Here is a 17,514-nt window from a genome sequence, read left to right on the forward strand (position 1 = left end):
TGTGGGCTATTTGGAGAATAATTCTGTTATAATCTCATAGCACTCTTTGATATGTCACTGTTTGATCTTTGCATGTAATTTTTGGAGCACAATTCAAATGTCATAAACGTGTGTGGTGTCGCTTCGTGTTGTGGTTCATCCTGGTGCCATATTTATGCCTTTACAGTAGCAATAAAAATACAATTTCCGTTCCAGTCTGACGCTTACAGCTGCAACACCCTGAAAACACCCGATCTCGTCTGATCTCAGAAGCCTAGCCGAGTTGCGCCTGCTCGGTACTTGAATGGGAGACCGCCTGGGAATACCAGGTGCTGTAAGCTTTTGCACTTCCATTTCAGTGTGGGATATTTGGAGAATAATTCTGTGATAATCTCATAGCACTCTTTGATATGTCAATGTCTGATCTTCTGTATGTAATATTTGGAGCACAATTCAAATGTCATAAACGTATGTGATGTCACTTCTTGTTCTGGTTCATCCTGGTGCCATATTTATGCATTTACACTAGCAATAAAAATACAATTTCCGTTCCAGTCTGACGCTCCAGTCACAGAAGTACTTGGCAGAGATACACTTACCGTTATCCTGGAAATCAGCTGGAAAATAATGCAGGAGGTAGTCATTGTGGATGTCGTCCATCACTTCGTAGTCAGGATCTGCAGATGGAAACTTGCCTCTTGTATATGGATAAAAGGTGTCATAATGATGTTACAGAGCATCAAAGCAAGAAATCAGCCCCACCCATTCAGATGATGTCAGTATAGAACTTGAAACTTACTTGGTGTTGCTTAGCAACAGCAGCAATACAATTTCTAAATTGTGTATTAAAATAAATCATATTAGTATGATTAGTACGATATTAGTGTGATTGATCATGATTAGTCTTAAATCACTCTCAGATCACCTCAAAGGAACCACTGTTGATTCTTTTCTTCACAAGTGCTTCTCTTTGGGGTTGTCTTGGTTGTGACAATGTCCACTATGCAAAGTAAAATTGAAACTAAAGCATAGGTTATATTCAACAGATTGCAGTCCAGGATTCACTTTCACGCTTTATATATCTGGTCAGAATAATTACCCCGACACAAACACTGACTTTGTTTCTCGCTGCAGTAAGTGCTTCTTGTTGGGGTAGTTATATGTCCTCTGGACATTTGTCTTCTTCAGTCATATATGTCTTTGGAAATTTCAGTATGAGATATACTTCAACTTTATGCACTTTCTTTGAAGGAATTGTTGGAAAGTGCTTGAAAGTTGGGTTGTCTTTCTGTCCTGACTTGAGAAAAACTGCACATTTTCCTCACATGGAAAGAAATCCTTTCAGGATCCATTATGGATTCAGACTCTTGTTGATCTGAAAGTAGGATTGAATCCAGGTTTTATCTTGAATTGAATAATATTTTAACAGTGCCCAGTTAAAAGTTTCACAGAACTGTGTCCTTGTCTGTTCCAAATCTTAATGAAGTAAACACACTGAAAGCTAATTGACCAAACACCAACACCTAATGTTTTGCATTCTTCATGACAGCATTGTTCCTTGATGGACCGTCTGATGGGCAATACCCCCATCGTAGAAACTTGTGGAAGAAATAGGTGGAGTTTGTGGAAGCATTCAGGATAAAAATTTGACCAGCCTCATCAGAAAAATGCATGTGAGAAACAACATGGAAGAAGAGCAGCTCTGGACTTCATGGAAGAAAGAGGTCTGATGAACGGTCCTTGCTATGGGCCCAACACGAGCATTAACTGTTTTTTTTAAAATCAGGAAGTGCTTCCTGTTGGGACGGTTGAAAAAGACAAACTCTACCAACGCTAGCTGATGAAGATATTACATGGAGAATCCCTCAAACAGACACACTGATGCTGAATAGTGTCCATAAGTGCTTCTATCTCTCTTGTGAGCTTTTGATCCAAATGGTGTTTTTCAGGATTTGGTCTGCAAAATGACCTTAACACAGGCACTGACTTGATATTTGGAAGACAGTAAGTGCTTATTGTTGGCGTAGTCTTGCTGACCTTTCAAACACTCAGAATGAACAGTTGATTCATTTTATGCCTGGGAATACCAGGTGCTGTAAGCTTTTGAACTTCCATATCAGTGTGGGATATTTGGAGATTAATTCCGTTATAATCTCATAGCACTCTTTGATATGTCACTGTTTCATCTTTGTTTGTAATATTGGGAGCACAATTCAAATGTCATAAACTTGTCTGATGTCGCTTCGTGTTGTGGTTCATCCTGGTGCCATATTTATGCCTTTACAGTAGCAATAAAAATACAATTTCCGTTCCAGTCTGACGCTTACAGCTACACCACCCTGAAAACGCCCGATCCCGTCTGATCTCAGAAGCCTAGCAGAGTTGCGCCTGCTCGGTATTTGAATGGGAGACCGCGTGGGAACACCAGGTGCTGTAAGCTTTTGCACGTCCATTTCAGTGTGGGATATTTGGAGAATAATTCTGTTATAATCTCATAGCACTCTTTGATATGTCACTGTTTCATCTTTGTTTGTAATATTGGGAGCACAATTCAAATGTCATAAACTTGTCTGATGTCGCTTCGTGTTGTGGTTCATCCTTTTGCCATATTTATTCCTTTACACTAGCAATAAAAATACAATTTCCATTCCAGTCTGACGCTTACGGCCACACCACCCTGAAAACGTCTGATCTTGGAAGCAAAGAGGAGTTGGGCCTGGTCAGTACTTGAATGGGAAACCGCCTGGGAATGCCAGGTGCTGTAAGCTTTTGCACTTCCATTTCATTGTGGTACATTTGGAGAATAACTCCATTATGACGTCATAGTACTCTTTGATATGTCACTGTTTGATCTTTGCATGTAATATTTGGAACACAATTCAAATGTCATAAAAGTGTGTGATGTCACTTCTTGTTGTGGTGCCATAGTTATGTCTTTACTCTAGCAATAAAAATACAATTTCCGTTCCAGTCTGACGCTTACGGCCACACCACCCTGAAAACGCCTGATCTCGTCTGATCTCGGAAGCAAAGCAGAGTTGGGCCTGGTCAGTACTTGAATGGGAGACCACCTGGGAACACCAGGTGCTGTAAGCTTTTGCACGTCCATTTCAGTGTGGGATATTTGGAGAATAATTCTGTTATAATCTCATAGCACTCTTTGATATGTCACTGTTTGATCTTTGCATGTAATTTTTGGAGCACAATTCAAATGTCATAAACGTGTGTGGTGTCGCTTCGTGTTGTGGTTCATCCTGGTGCCATATTTATGCCTTTACAGTAGCAATCAAAATACAATTTCCGTTCCAGTCTGACGCTTACAGCTGCAACACCCTGAAAACACCCGATCTCGTCTGATCTCAGAAGCCTAGCCGAGTTGCGCCTGCTCGGTACTTGAATGGGAGACCGCCTGGGAATACCAGGTGCTGTAAGCTTTTGCACTTCCATTTCAGTGTGGGATATTTGGAGAATAATTCTGTGATAATCTCATAGCACTCTTTGATATGTCAATGTCTGATCTTCTGTATGTAATATTTGGAGCACAATTCAAATGTCATAAACGTATGTGATGTCACTTCTTGTTCTGGTTCATCCTGGTGCCATATTTATGCATTTACACTAGCAATAAAAATACAATTTCCGTTCCAGTCTGACGCTCCAGTCACAGAAGTACTTGGCAGAGATACACTTACCGTTATCCTGGAAATCAGCTGGAAAATAATGCAGGAGGTAGTCATTGTGGATGTCGTCCATCACTTCGTAGTCAGGATCTGCAGATGGAAACTTGCCTCTTGTATATGGATAAAAGGTGTCATAATGATGTTACAGAGCATCAAAGCAAGAAATCAGCCCCACCCATTCAGATGATGTCAGTATAGAACTTGAAACTTACTTGGTGTTGCTTAGCAACAGCAGCAATACAATTTCTAAATTGTGTATTAAAATAAATCATATTAGTATGATTAGTACGATATTAGTGTGATTGATCATGATTAGTCTTAAATCACTCTCAGATCACCTCAAAGGAACCACTGTTGATTCTTTTCTTCACAAGTGCTTCTCTTTGGGGTTGTCTTGGTTGTGACAATGTCCACTATGCAAAGTAAAATTGAAACTAAAGCATAGGTTATATTCAACAGATTGCAGTCCAGGATTCACTTTCACGCTTTATATATCTGGTCAGAATAATTACCCCGACACAAACACTGACTTTGTTTCTCGCTGCAGTAAGTGCTTCTTGTTGGGGTAGTTATATGTCCTCTGGACATTTGTCTTCTTCAGTCATATATGTCTTTGGAAATTTCAGTATGAGATATACTTCAACTTTATGCACTTTCTTTGAAGGAATTGTTGGAAAGTGCTTGAAAGTTGGGTTGTCTTTCTGTCCTGACTTGAGAAAAACTGCACATTTTCCTCACATGGAAAGAAATCCTTTCAGGATCCATTATGGATTCAGACTCTTGTTGATCTGAAAGTAGGATTGAATCCAGGTTTTATCTTGAATTGAATAATATTTTAACAGTGCCCAGTTAAAAGTTTCACAGAACTGTGTCCTTGTCTGTTCCAAATCTTAATGAAGTAAACACACTGAAAGCTAATTGACCAAACACCAACACCTAATGTTTTGCATTCTTCATGACAGCATTGTTCCTTGATGGACCGTCTGATGGGCAATACCCCCATCGTAGAAACTTGTGGAAGAAATAGGTGGAGTTTGTGGAAGCATTCAGGATAAAAATTTGACCAGCCTCATCAGAAAAATGCATGTGAGAAACAACATGGAAGAAGAGCAGCTCTGGACTTCATGGAAGAAAGAGGTCTGATGAACGGTCCTTGCTATGGGCCCAACACGAGCATTAACTGTTTTTTTTTAAATCAGGAAGTGCTTCCTGTTGGGACGGTTGAAAAAGACAAACTCTACCAACGCTAGCTGATGAAGATATTACATGGAGAATCCCTCAAACAGACACACTGATGCTGAATAGTGTCCATAAGTGCTTCTATCTCTCTTGTGAGCTTTTGATCCAAATGGTGTTTTTCAGGATTTGGTCTGCAAAATGACCTTAACACAGGCACTGACTTGATATTTGGAAGACAGTAAGTGCTTATTGTTGGCGTAGTCTTGCTGACCTTTCAAACACTCAGAATGAACAGTTGATTCATTTTATGCCTGGGAATACCAGGTGCTGTAAGCTTTTGAACTTCCATATCAGTGTGGGATATTTGGAGATTAATTCCGTTATAATCTCATAGCACTCTTTGATATGTCACTGTTTCATCTTTGTTTGTAATATTGGGAGCACAATTCAAATGTCATAAACTTGTCTGATGTCGCTTCGTGTTGTGGTTCATCCTGGTGCCATATTTATGCCTTTACAGTAGCAATAAAAATACAATTTCCGTTCCAGTCTGACGCTTACAGCTACACCACCCTGAAAACGCCCGATCCCGTCTGATCTCAGAAGCCTAGCAGAGTTGCGCCTGCTCGGTATTTGAATGGGAGACCGCCTGGGAACACCAGGTGCTGTAAGCTTTTGCACGTCCATTTCAGTGTGGGATATTTGGAGAATAATTCTGTTATAATCTCATAGCACTCTTTGATATGTCACTGTTTGATCTTTGCATGTAATATTTGGAACACAATTCAAATGTCATAAAAGTGTGTGATGTCACTTCTTGTTGTGGTGCCATAGTTATGTATTTACTCTAGCAATAAAAATACAATTTCCGTTCCAGTCTGACGCTTACGGCCACACCACCCTGAAAACGCCTGATCTCGTCTGATCTCGGAAGCAAAGCAGAGTTGGGCCTGGTCAGTACTTGAATGGGAGACCACCTGGGAACACCAGGTGCTGTAAGCTTTTGCACGTCCATTTCAGTGTGGGATATTTGGAGAATAATTCTGTTATAATCTCATAGCACTCTTTGATATGTCACTGTTTGATCTTTGCATGTAATTTTTGGAGCACAATTCAAATGTCATAAACGTGTGTGGTGTCGCTTCGTGTTGTGGTTCATCCTGGTGCCATATTTATGCCTTTACAGTAGCAATCAAAATACAATTTCCGTTCCAGTCTGACGCTTACAGCTGCAACACCCTGAAAACACCCGATCTCGTCTGATCTCAGAAGCCTAGCCGAGTTGCGCCTGCTCGGTACTTGAATGGGAGACCGCCTGGGAATACCAGGTGCTGTAAGCTTTTGCACTTCCATTTCAGTGTGGGATATTTGGAGAATAATTCTGTGATAATCTCATAGCACTCTTTGATATGTCAATGTCTGATCTTCTGTATGTAATATTTGGAGCACAATTCAAATGTCATAAACGTATGTGATGTCACTTCTTGTTCTGGTTCATCCTGGTGCCATATTTATGCATTTACACTAGCAATAAAAATACAATTTCCGTTCCAGTCTGACGCTCCAGTCACAGAAGTACTTGGCAGAGATACACTTACCGTTATCCTGGAAATCAGCTGGAAAATAATGCAGGAGGTAGTCATTGTGGATGTCGTCCATCACTTCGTAGTCAGGATCTGCAGATGGAAACTTGCCTCTTGTATATGGATAAAAGGTGTCATAATGATGTTACAGAGCATCAAAGCAAGAAATCAGCCCCACCCATTCAGATGATGTCAGTATAGAACTTGAAACTTACTTGGTGTTGCTTAGCAACAGCAGCAATACAATTTCTAAATTGTGTATTAAAATAAATCATATTAGTATGATTAGTACGATATTAGTGTGATTGATCATGATTAGTCTTAAATCACTCTCAGATCACCTCAAAGGAACCACTGTTGATTCTTTTCTTCACAAGTGCTTCTCTTTGGGGTTGTCTTGGTTGTGACAATGTCCACTATGCAAAGTAAAATTGAAACTAAAGCATAGGTTATATTCAACAGATTGCAGTCCAGGATTCACTTTCACGCTTTATATATCTGGTCAGAATAATTACCCCGACACAAACACTGACTTTGTTTCTCGCTGCAGTAAGTGCTTCTTGTTGGGGTAGTTATATGTCCTCTGGACATTTGTCTTCTTCAGTCATATATGTCTTTGGAAATTTCAGTATGAGATATACTTCAACTTTATGCACTTTCTTTGAAGGAATTGTTGGAAAGTGCTTGAAAGTTGGGTTGTCTTTCTGTCCTGACTTGAGAAAAACTGCACATTTTCCTCACATGGAAAGAAATCCTTTCAGGATCCATTATGGATTCAGACTCTTGTTGATCTGAAAGTAGGATTGAATCCAGGTTTTATCTTGAATTGAATAATATTTTAACAGTGCCCAGTTAAAAGTTTCACAGAACTGTGTCCTTGTCTGTTCCAAATCTTAATGAAGTAAACACACTGAAAGCTAATTGACCAAACACCAACACCTAATGTTTTGCATTCTTCATGACAGCATTGTTCCTTGATGGACCGTCTGATGGGCAATACCCCCATCGTAGAAACTTGTGGAAGAAATAGGTGGAGTTTGTGGAAGCATTCAGGATAAAAATTTGACCAGCCTCATCAGAAAAATGCATGTGAGAAACAACATGGAAGAAGAGCAGCTCTGGACTTCATGGAAGAAAGAGGTCTGATGAACGGTCCTTGCTATGGGCCCAACACGAGCATTAACTGTTTTTTTTTAAATCAGGAAGTGCTTCCTGTTGGGACGGTTGAAAAAGACAAACTCTACCAACGCTAGCTGATGAAGATATTACATGGAGAATCCCTCAAACAGACACACTGATGCTGAATAGTGTCCATAAGTGCTTCTATCTCTCTTGTGAGCTTTTGATCCAAATGGTGTTTTTCAGGATTTGGTCTGCAAAATGACCTTAACACAGGCACTGACTTGATATTTGGAAGACAGTAAGTGCTTATTGTTGGCGTAGTCTTGCTGACCTTTCAAACACTCAGAATGAACAGTTGATTCATTTTATGCCTGGGAATACCAGGTGCTGTAAGCTTTTGAACTTCCATATCAGTGTGGGATATTTGGAGATTAATTCCGTTATAATCTCATAGCACTCTTTGATATGTCACTGTTTCATCTTTGTTTGTAATATTGGGAGCACAATTCAAATGTCATAAACTTGTCTGATGTCGCTTCGTGTTGTGGTTCATCCTGGTGCCATATTTATGCCTTTACAGTAGCAATAAAAATACAATTTCCGTTCCAGTCTGACGCTTACAGCTACACCACCCTGAAAACGCCCGATCCCGTCTGATCTCAGAAGCCTAGCAGAGTTGCGCCTGCTCGGTATTTGAATGGGAGACCGCCTGGGAACACCAGGTGCTGTAAGCTTTTGCACGTCCATTTCAGTGTGGGATATTTGGAGAATAATTCTGTTATAATCTCATAGCACTCTTTGATATGTCACTGTTTCATCTTTGTTTGTAATATTGGGAGCACAATTCAAATGTCATAAACTTGTCTGATGTCGCTTCGTGTTGTGGTTCATCCTTTTGCCATATTTATTCCTTTACACTAGCAATAAAAATACAATTTCCATTCCAGTCTGACGCTTACGGCCACACCACCCTGAAAACGTCTGATCTTGGAAGCAAAGAGGAGTTGGGCCTGGTCAGTACTTGAATGGGAGACCGCCTGGGAATGCCAGGTGCTGTAAGCTTTTGCACTTCCATTTCATTGTGGTACATTTGGAGAATAACTCCATTATGACGTCATAGTACTCTTTGATATGTCACTGTTTGATCTTTGCATGTAATATTTGGAACACAATTCAAATGTCATAAAAGTGTGTGATGTCACTTCTTGTTGTGGTGCCATAGTTATGTCTTTACTCTAGCAATAAAAATACAATTTCCGTTCCAGTCTGACGCTTACGGCCACACCACCCTGAAAACGCCTGATCTCGTCTGATCTCGGAAGCAAAGCAGAGTTGGGCCTGGTCAGTACTTGAATGGGAGACCACCTGGGAACACCAGGTGCTGTAAGCTTTTGCACGTGCATTTCAGTGTGGGATATTTGGAGAATAATTCTGTTATAATCTCATAGCACTCTTTGATATGTCACTGTTTGATCTTTGCATGTAATTTTTGGAGCACAATTCAAATGTCATAAACGTGTGTGGTGTCGCTTCGTGTTGTGGTTCATCCTGGTGCCATATTTATGCCTTTACAGTAGCAATCAAAATACAATTTCCGTTCCAGTCTGACGCTTACAGCTGCAACACCCTGAAAACACCCGATCTCGTCTGATCTCAGAAGCCTAGCCGAGTTGCGCCTGCTCGGTACTTGAATGGGAGACCGCCTGGGAATACCAGGTGCTGTAAGCTTTTGCACTTCCATTTCAGTGTGGGATATTTGGAGAATAATTCTGTGATAATCTCATAGCACTCTTTGATATGTCAATGTCTGATCTTCTGTATGTAATATTTGGAGCACAATTCAAAAGTCATAAACGTATGTGATGTCACTTCTTGTTCTGGTTCATCCTGGTGCCATATTTATGCATTTACACTAGCAATAAAAATACAATTTCCGTTCCAGTCTGACGCTCCAGTCACGGAAGTACTTGGCAGAGATACACTTACCGTTATCCTGGAAATCAGCTGGAAAATAATGCAGGAGGTAGTCATTGTGGATGTCGTCCATCACTTCGTAGTCAGGATCTGCAGATGGAAACTTGCCTCTTGTATATGGATAAAAGGTGTCATAATGATGTTACAGAGCATCAAAGCAAGAAATCAGCCCCACCCATTCAGATGATGTCAGTATAGAACTTGAAACTTACTTGGTGTTGCTTAGCAACAGCAGCAATACAATTTCTAAATTGTGTATTAAAATAAATCATATTAGTATGATTAGTACGATATTAGTGTGATTGATCATGATTAGTCTTAAATCACTCTCAGATCACCTCAAAGGAACCACTGTTGATTCTTTTCTTCACAAGTGCTTCTCTTTGGGGTTGTCTTGGTTGTGACAATGTCCACTATGCAAAGTAAAATTGAAACTAAAGCATAGGTTATATTCAACAGATTGCAGTCCAGGATTCACTTTCACGCTTTATATATCTGGTCAGAATAATTACCCCGACACAAACACTGACTTTGTTTCTCGCTGCAGTAAGTGCTTCTTGTTGGGGTAGTTATATGTCCTCTGGACATTTGTCTTCTTCAGTCATATATGTCTTTGGAAATTTCAGTATGAGATATACTTCAACTTTATGCACTTTCTTTGAAGGAATTGTTGGAAAGTGCTTGAAAGTTGGGTTGTCTTTCTGTCCTGACTTGAGAAAAACTGCACATTTTCCTCACATGGAAAGAAATCCTTTCAGGATCCATTATGGATTCAGACTCTTGTTGATCTGAAAGTAGGATTGAATCCAGGTTTTATCTTGAATTGAATAATATTTTAACAGTGCCCAGTTAAAAGTTTCACAGAACTGTGTCCTTGTCTGTTCCAAATCTTAATGAAGTAAACACACTGAAAGCTAATTGACCAAACACCAACACCTAATGTTTTGCATTCTTCATGACAGCATTGTTCCTTGATGGACCGTCTGATGGGCAATACCCCCATCGTAGAAACTTGTGGAAGAAATAGGTGGAGTTTGTGGAAGCATTCAGGATAAAAATTTGACCAGCCTCATCAGAAAAATGCATGTGAGAAACAACATGGAAGAAGAGCAGCTCTGGACTTCATGGAAGAAAGAGGTCTGATGAACGGTCCTTGCTATGGGCCCAACACGAGCATTAACTGTTTTTTTTAAAATCAGGAAGTGCTTCCTGTTGGGACGGTTGAAAAAGACAAACTCTACCAACGCTAGCTGATGAAGATATTACATGGAGAATCCCTCAAACAGACACACTGATGCTGAATAGTGTCCATAAGTGCTTCTATCTCTCTTGTGAGCTTTTGATCCAAATGGTGTTTTTCAGGATTTGGTCTGCAAAATGACCTTAACACAGGCACTGACTTGATATTTGGAAGACAGTAAGTGCTTATTGTTGGCGTAGTCTTGCTGACCTTTCAAACACTCAGAATGAACAGTTGATTCATTTTATGCCTGGGAATACCAGGTGCTGTAAGCTTTTGCACTTCCATTTCAGTGTGGGATATTTGGAGAATAATTCTGTGATAATCTCATAGCACTCTTTGATATGTCAATGTCTGATCTTCTGTATGTAATATTTGGAGCACAATTCAAATGTCATAAACGTATGTGATGTCACTTCTTGTTCTGGTTCATCCTGGTGCCATATTTATGCATTTACACTAGCAATAAAAATACAATTTCCGTTCCAGTCTGACGCTCCAGTCACGGAAGTACTTGGCAGAGATACACTTACCGTTATCCTGGAAATCAGCTGGAAAATAATGCAGGAGGTAGTCATTGTGGATGTCGTCCATCACTTCGTAGTCAGGATCTGCAGATGGAAACTTGCCTCTTGTATATGGATAAAAGGTGTCATAATGATGTTACAGAGCATCAAAGCAAGAAATCAGCCCCACCCATTCAGATGATGTCAGTATAGAACTTGAAACTTACTTGGTGTTGCTTAGCAACAGCAGCAATACAATTTCTAAATTGTGTATTAAAATAAATCATATTAGTATGATTAGTACGATATTAGTGTGATTGATCATGATTAGTCTTAAATCACTCTCAGATCACCTCAAAGGAACCACTGTTGATTCTTTTCTTCACAAGTGCTTCTCTTTGGGGTTGTCTTGGTTGTGACAATGTCCACTATGCAAAGTAAAATTGAAACTAAAGCATAGGTTATATTCAACAGATTGCAGTCCAGGATTCACTTTCACGCTTTATATATCTGGTCAGAATAATTACCCCGACACAAACACTGACTTTGTTTCTCGCTGCAGTAAGTGCTTCTTGTTGGGGTAGTTATATGTCCTCTGGACATTTGTCTTCTTCAGTCATATATGTCTTTGGAAATTTCAGTATGAGATATACTTCAACTTTATGCACTTTCTTTGAAGGAATTGTTGGAAAGTGCTTGAAAGTTGGGTTGTCTTTCTGTCCTGACTTGAGAAAAACTGCACATTTTCCTCACATGGAAAGAAATCCTTTCAGGATCCATTATGGATTCAGACTCTTGTTGATCTGAAAGTAGGATTGAATCCAGGTTTTATCTTGAATTGAATAATATTTTAACAGTGCCCAGTTAAAAGTTTCACAGAACTGTGTCCTTGTCTGTTCCAAATCTTAATGAAGTAAACACACTGAAAGCTAATTGACCAAACACCAACACCTAATGTTTTGCATTCTTCATGACAGCATTGTTCCTTGATGGACCGTCTGATGGGCAATACCCCCATCGTAGAAACTTGTGGAAGAAATAGGTGGAGTTTGTGGAAGCATTCAGGATAAAAATTTGACCAGCCTCATCAGAAAAATGCATGTGAGAAACAACATGGAAGAAGAGCAGCTCTGGACTTCATGGAAGAAAGAGGTCTGATGAACGGTCCTTGCTATGGGCCCAACACGAGCATTAACTGTTTTTTTTTAAATCAGGAAGTGCTTCCTGTTGGGACGGTTGAAAAAGACAAACTCTACCAACGCTAGCTGATGAAGATATTACATGGAGAATCCCTCAAACAGACACACTGATGCTGAATAGTGTCCATAAGTGCTTCTATCTCTCTTGTGAGCTTTTGATCCAAATGGTGTTTTTCAGGATTTGGTCTGCAAAATGACCTTAACACAGGCACTGACTTGATATTTGGAAGACAGTAAGTGCTTATTGTTGGCGTAGTCTTGCTGACCTTTCAAACACTCAGAATGAACAGTTGATTCATTTTATGCCTGGGAATACCAGGTGCTGTAAGCTTTTGAACTTCCATATCAGTGTGGGATATTTGGAGATTAATTCCGTTATAATCTCATAGCACTCTTTGATATGTCACTGTTTCATCTTTGTTTGTAATATTGGGAGCACAATTCAAATGTCATAAACTTGTCTGATGTCGCTTCGTGTTGTGGTTCATCCTGGTGCCATATTTATGCCTTTACAGTAGCAATAAAAATACAATTTCCGTTCCAGTCTGACGCTTACAGCTACACCACCCTGAAAACGCCCGATCCCGTCTGATCTCAGAAGCCTAGCAGAGTTGCGCCTGCTCGGTATTTGAATGGGAGACCGCGTGGGAACACCAGGTGCTGTAAGCTTTTGCACGTCCATTTCAGTGTGGGATATTTGGAGAATAATTCTGTTATAATCTCATAGCACTCTTTGATATGTCACTGTTTCATCTTTGTTTGTAATATTGGGAGCACAATTCAAATGTCATAAACTTGTCTGATGTCGCTTCGTGTTGTGGTTCATCCTTTTGCCATATTTATTCCTTTACACTAGCAATAAAAATACAATTTCCATTCCAGTCTGACGCTTACGGCCACACCACCCTGAAAACGTCTGATCTTGGAAGCAAAGAGGAGTTGGGCCTGGTCAGTACTTGAATGGGAAACCGCCTGGGAATGCCAGATGCTGTAAGCTTTTGCACTTCCATTTCATTGTGGTACATTTGGAGAATAACTCCATTATGACGTCATAGTACTCTTTGATATGTCACTGTTTGATCTTTGCATGTAATTTTTGGAGCACAATTCAAATGTCATAAACGTGTGTGGTGTCACTTCTTGTTGTGGTGCCATAGTTATGTCTTTACTCTAGCAATAAAAATACAATTTCCGTTCCAGTCTGACGCTTACGGCCACACCACCCTGAAAACGCCTGATCTCGTCTGATCTCGGAAGCAAAGCAGAGTTGGGCCTGGTCAGTACTTGAATGGGAGACCACCTGGGAACACCAGGTGCTGTAAGCTTTTGCACGTCCATTTCAGTGTGGGATATTTGGAGAATAATTCTGTTATAATCTCATAGCACTCTTTGATATGTCACTGTTTGATCTTTGCATGTAATTTTTGGAGCACAATTCAAATGTCATAAACGTGTGTGGTGTCGCTTCGTGTTGTGGTTCATCCTGGTGCCATATTTATGCCTTTACAGTAGCAATCAAAATACAATTTCCGTTCCAGTCTGACGCTTACAGCTGCAACACCCTGAAAACACCCGATCTCGTCTGATCTCAGAAGCCTAGCCGAGTTGCGCCTGCTCGGTACTTGAATGGGAGACCGCCTGGGAATACCAGGTGCTGTAAGCTTTTGCACTTCCATTTCAGTGTGGGATATTTGGAGAATAATTCTGTGATAATCTCATAGCACTCTTTGATATGTCAATGTCTGATCTTCTGTATGTAATATTTGGAGCACAATTCAAATGTCATAAACGTATGTGATGTCACTTCTTGTTCTGGTTCATCCTGGTGCCATATTTATGCATTTACACTAGCAATAAAAATACAATTTCCGTTCCAGTCTGACGCTCCAGTCACAGAAGTACTTGGCAGAGATACACTTACCGTTATCCTGGAAATCAGCTGGAAAATAATGCAGGAGGTAGTCATTGTGGATGTCGTCCATCACTTCGTAGTCAGGATCTGCAGATGGAAACTTGCCTCTTGTATATGGATAAAAGGTGTCATAATGATGTTACAGAGCATCAAAGCAAGAAATCAGCCCCACCCATTCAGATGATGTCAGTATAGAACTTGAAACTTACTTGGTGTTGCTTAGCAACAGCAGCAATACAATTTCTAAATTGTGTATTAAAATAAATCATATTAGTATGATTAGTACGATATTAGTGTGATTGATCATGATTAGTCTTAAATCACTCTCAGATCACCTCAAAGGAACCACTGTTGATTCTTTTCTTCACAAGTGCTTCTCTTTGGGGTTGTCTTGGTTGTGACAATGTCCACTATGCAAAGTAAAATTGAAACTAAAGCATAGGTTATATTCAACAGATTGCAGTCCAGGATTCACTTTCACGCTTTATATATCTGGTCAGAATAATTACCCCGACACAAACACTGACTTTGTTTCTCGCTGCAGTAAGTGCTTCTTGTTGGGGTAGTTATATGTCCTCTGGACATTTGTCTTCTTCAGTCATATATGTCTTTGGAAATTTCAGTATGAGATATACTTCAACTTTATGCACTTTCTTTGAAGGAATTGTTGGAAAGTGCTTGAAAGTTGGGTTGTCTTTCTGTCCTGACTTGAGAAAAACTGCACATTTTCCTCACATGGAAAGAAATCCTTTCAGGATCCATTATGGATTCAGACTCTTGTTGATCTGAAAGTAGGATTGAATCCAGGTTTTATCTTGAATTGAATAATATTTTAACAGTGCCCAGTTAAAAGTTTCACAGAACTGTGTCCTTGTCTGTTCCAAATCTTAATGAAGTAAACACACTGAAAGCTAATTGACCAAACACCAACACCTAATGTTTTGCATTCTTCATGACAGCATTGTTCCTTGATGGACCGTCTGATGGGCAATACCCCCATCGTAGAAACTTGTGGAAGAAATAGGTGGAGTTTGTGGAAGCATTCAGGATAAAAATTTGACCAGCCTCATCAGAAAAATGCATGTGAGAAACAACATGGAAGAAGAGCAGCTCTGGACTTCATGGAAGAAAGAGGTCTGATGAACGGTCCTTGCTATGGGCCCAACACGAGCATTAACTGTTTTTTTTTAAATCAGGAAGTGCTTCCTGTTGGGACGGTTGAAATTAGACAAACTCTACCAAGGCTAGCTGATGAAGATATTACATGGAGAATCCCTCAAACAGACACACTGATGCTGAATAGTGTCCATAAGTGCTTCTATCTCTCTTGTGAGCTTTTGATCCAAATGGTGTTTTTCAGGATTTGGTCTGCAAAATGACCTTAACACAGGCACTGACTTGATATTTGGAAGACAGTAAGTGCTTATTGTTGGCGTAGTCTTGCTGACCTTTCAAACACTCAGAATGAACAGTTGATTCATTTTATGCCTGGGAATACCAGGTGCTGTAAGCTTTTGAACTTCCATATCAGTGTGGGATATTTGGAGATTAATTCCGTTATAATCTCATAGCACTCTTTGATATGTCACTGTTTCATCTTTGTTTGTAATATTGGGAGCACAATTCAAATGTCATAAACTTGTCTGATGTCGCTTCGTGTTGTGGTTCATCCTGGTGCCATATTTATGCCTTTACAGTAGCAATAAAAATACAATTTCCGTTCCAGTCTGACGCTTACAGCTACACCACCCTGAAAACGCCCGATCCCGTCTGATCTCAGAAGCCTAGCAGAGTTGCGCCTGCTCGGTATTTGAATGGGAGACCGCCTGGGAACACCAGGTGCTGTAAGCTTTTGCACGTCCATTTCAGTGTGGGATATTTGGAGAATAATTCTGTTATAATCTCATAGCACTCTTTGATATGTCACTGTTTCATCTTTGTTTGTAATATTGGGAGCACAATTCAAATGTCATAAACTTGTCTGATGTCGCTTCGTGTTGTGGTTCATCCTTTTGCCATATTTATTCCTTTACACTAGCAATAAAAATACAATTTCCATTCCAGTCTGACGCTTACGGCCACACCACCCTGAAAACGTCTGATCTTGGAAGCAAAGAGGAGTTGGGCCTGGTCAGTACTTGAATGGGAGACCGCCTGGGAATGCCAGGTGCTGTAAGCTTTTGCACTTCCATTTCATTGTGGTACATTTGGAGAATAACTCCATTATGACATCATAGTACTCTTTGATATGTCACTGTTTGATCTTTGCATGTAATATTTGGAACACAATTCAAATGTCATAAAAGTGTGTGATGTCACTTCTTGTTGTGGTGCCATAGTTATGTCTTTACTCTAGCAATAAAAATACAATTTCCGTTCCAGTCTGACGCTTACGGCCACACCACCCTGAAAACGCCTGATCTCGTCTGATCTCGGAAGCAAAGCAGAGTTGGGCCTGGTCAGTACTTGAATGGGAGACCACCTGGGAACACCAGGTGCTGTAAGCTTTTGCACGTCCATTTCAGTGTGGGATATTTGGAGAATAATTCTGTTATAATCTCATAGCACTCTTTGATATGTCACTGTTTGATCTTTGCATGTAATTTTTGGAGCACAATTCAAATGTCATAAACGTGTGTGGTGTCGCTTCGTGTTGTGGTTCATCCTGGTGCCATATTTATGCCTTTACAGTAGCAATCAAAATACAATTTCCGTTCCAGTCTGACGCTTACAGCTGCAACACCCTGAAAACACCCGATCTCGTCTGATCTCAGAAGCCTAGCCGAGTTGCGCCTGCTCGGTACTTGAATGGGAGACCGCCTGGGAATACCAGGTGCTGTAAGCTTTTGCACTTCCATTTCAGTGTGGGATATTTGGAGAATAATTCTGTGATAATCTCATAGCACTCTTTGATATGTCAATGTCTGATCTTCTGTATGTAATATTTGGAGCACAATTCAAATGTCATAAACGTATGTGATGTCACTTCTTGTTCTGGTTCATCCTGGTGCCATATTTATGCATTTACACTAGCAATAAAAATACAATTTCCGTTCCAGTCTGACGCTCCAGTCACAGAAGTACTTGGCAGAGATACACTTACCGTTATCCTGGAAATCAGCTGGAAAATAATGCAGGAG

This window comes from Telmatherina bonti, assembly GCF_933228915.1.
Source record: "Telmatherina bonti genome assembly, chromosome: 11".
Classification (NCBI taxonomy): domain Eukaryota; kingdom Metazoa; phylum Chordata; class Actinopteri; order Atheriniformes; family Telmatherinidae; genus Telmatherina; species Telmatherina bonti.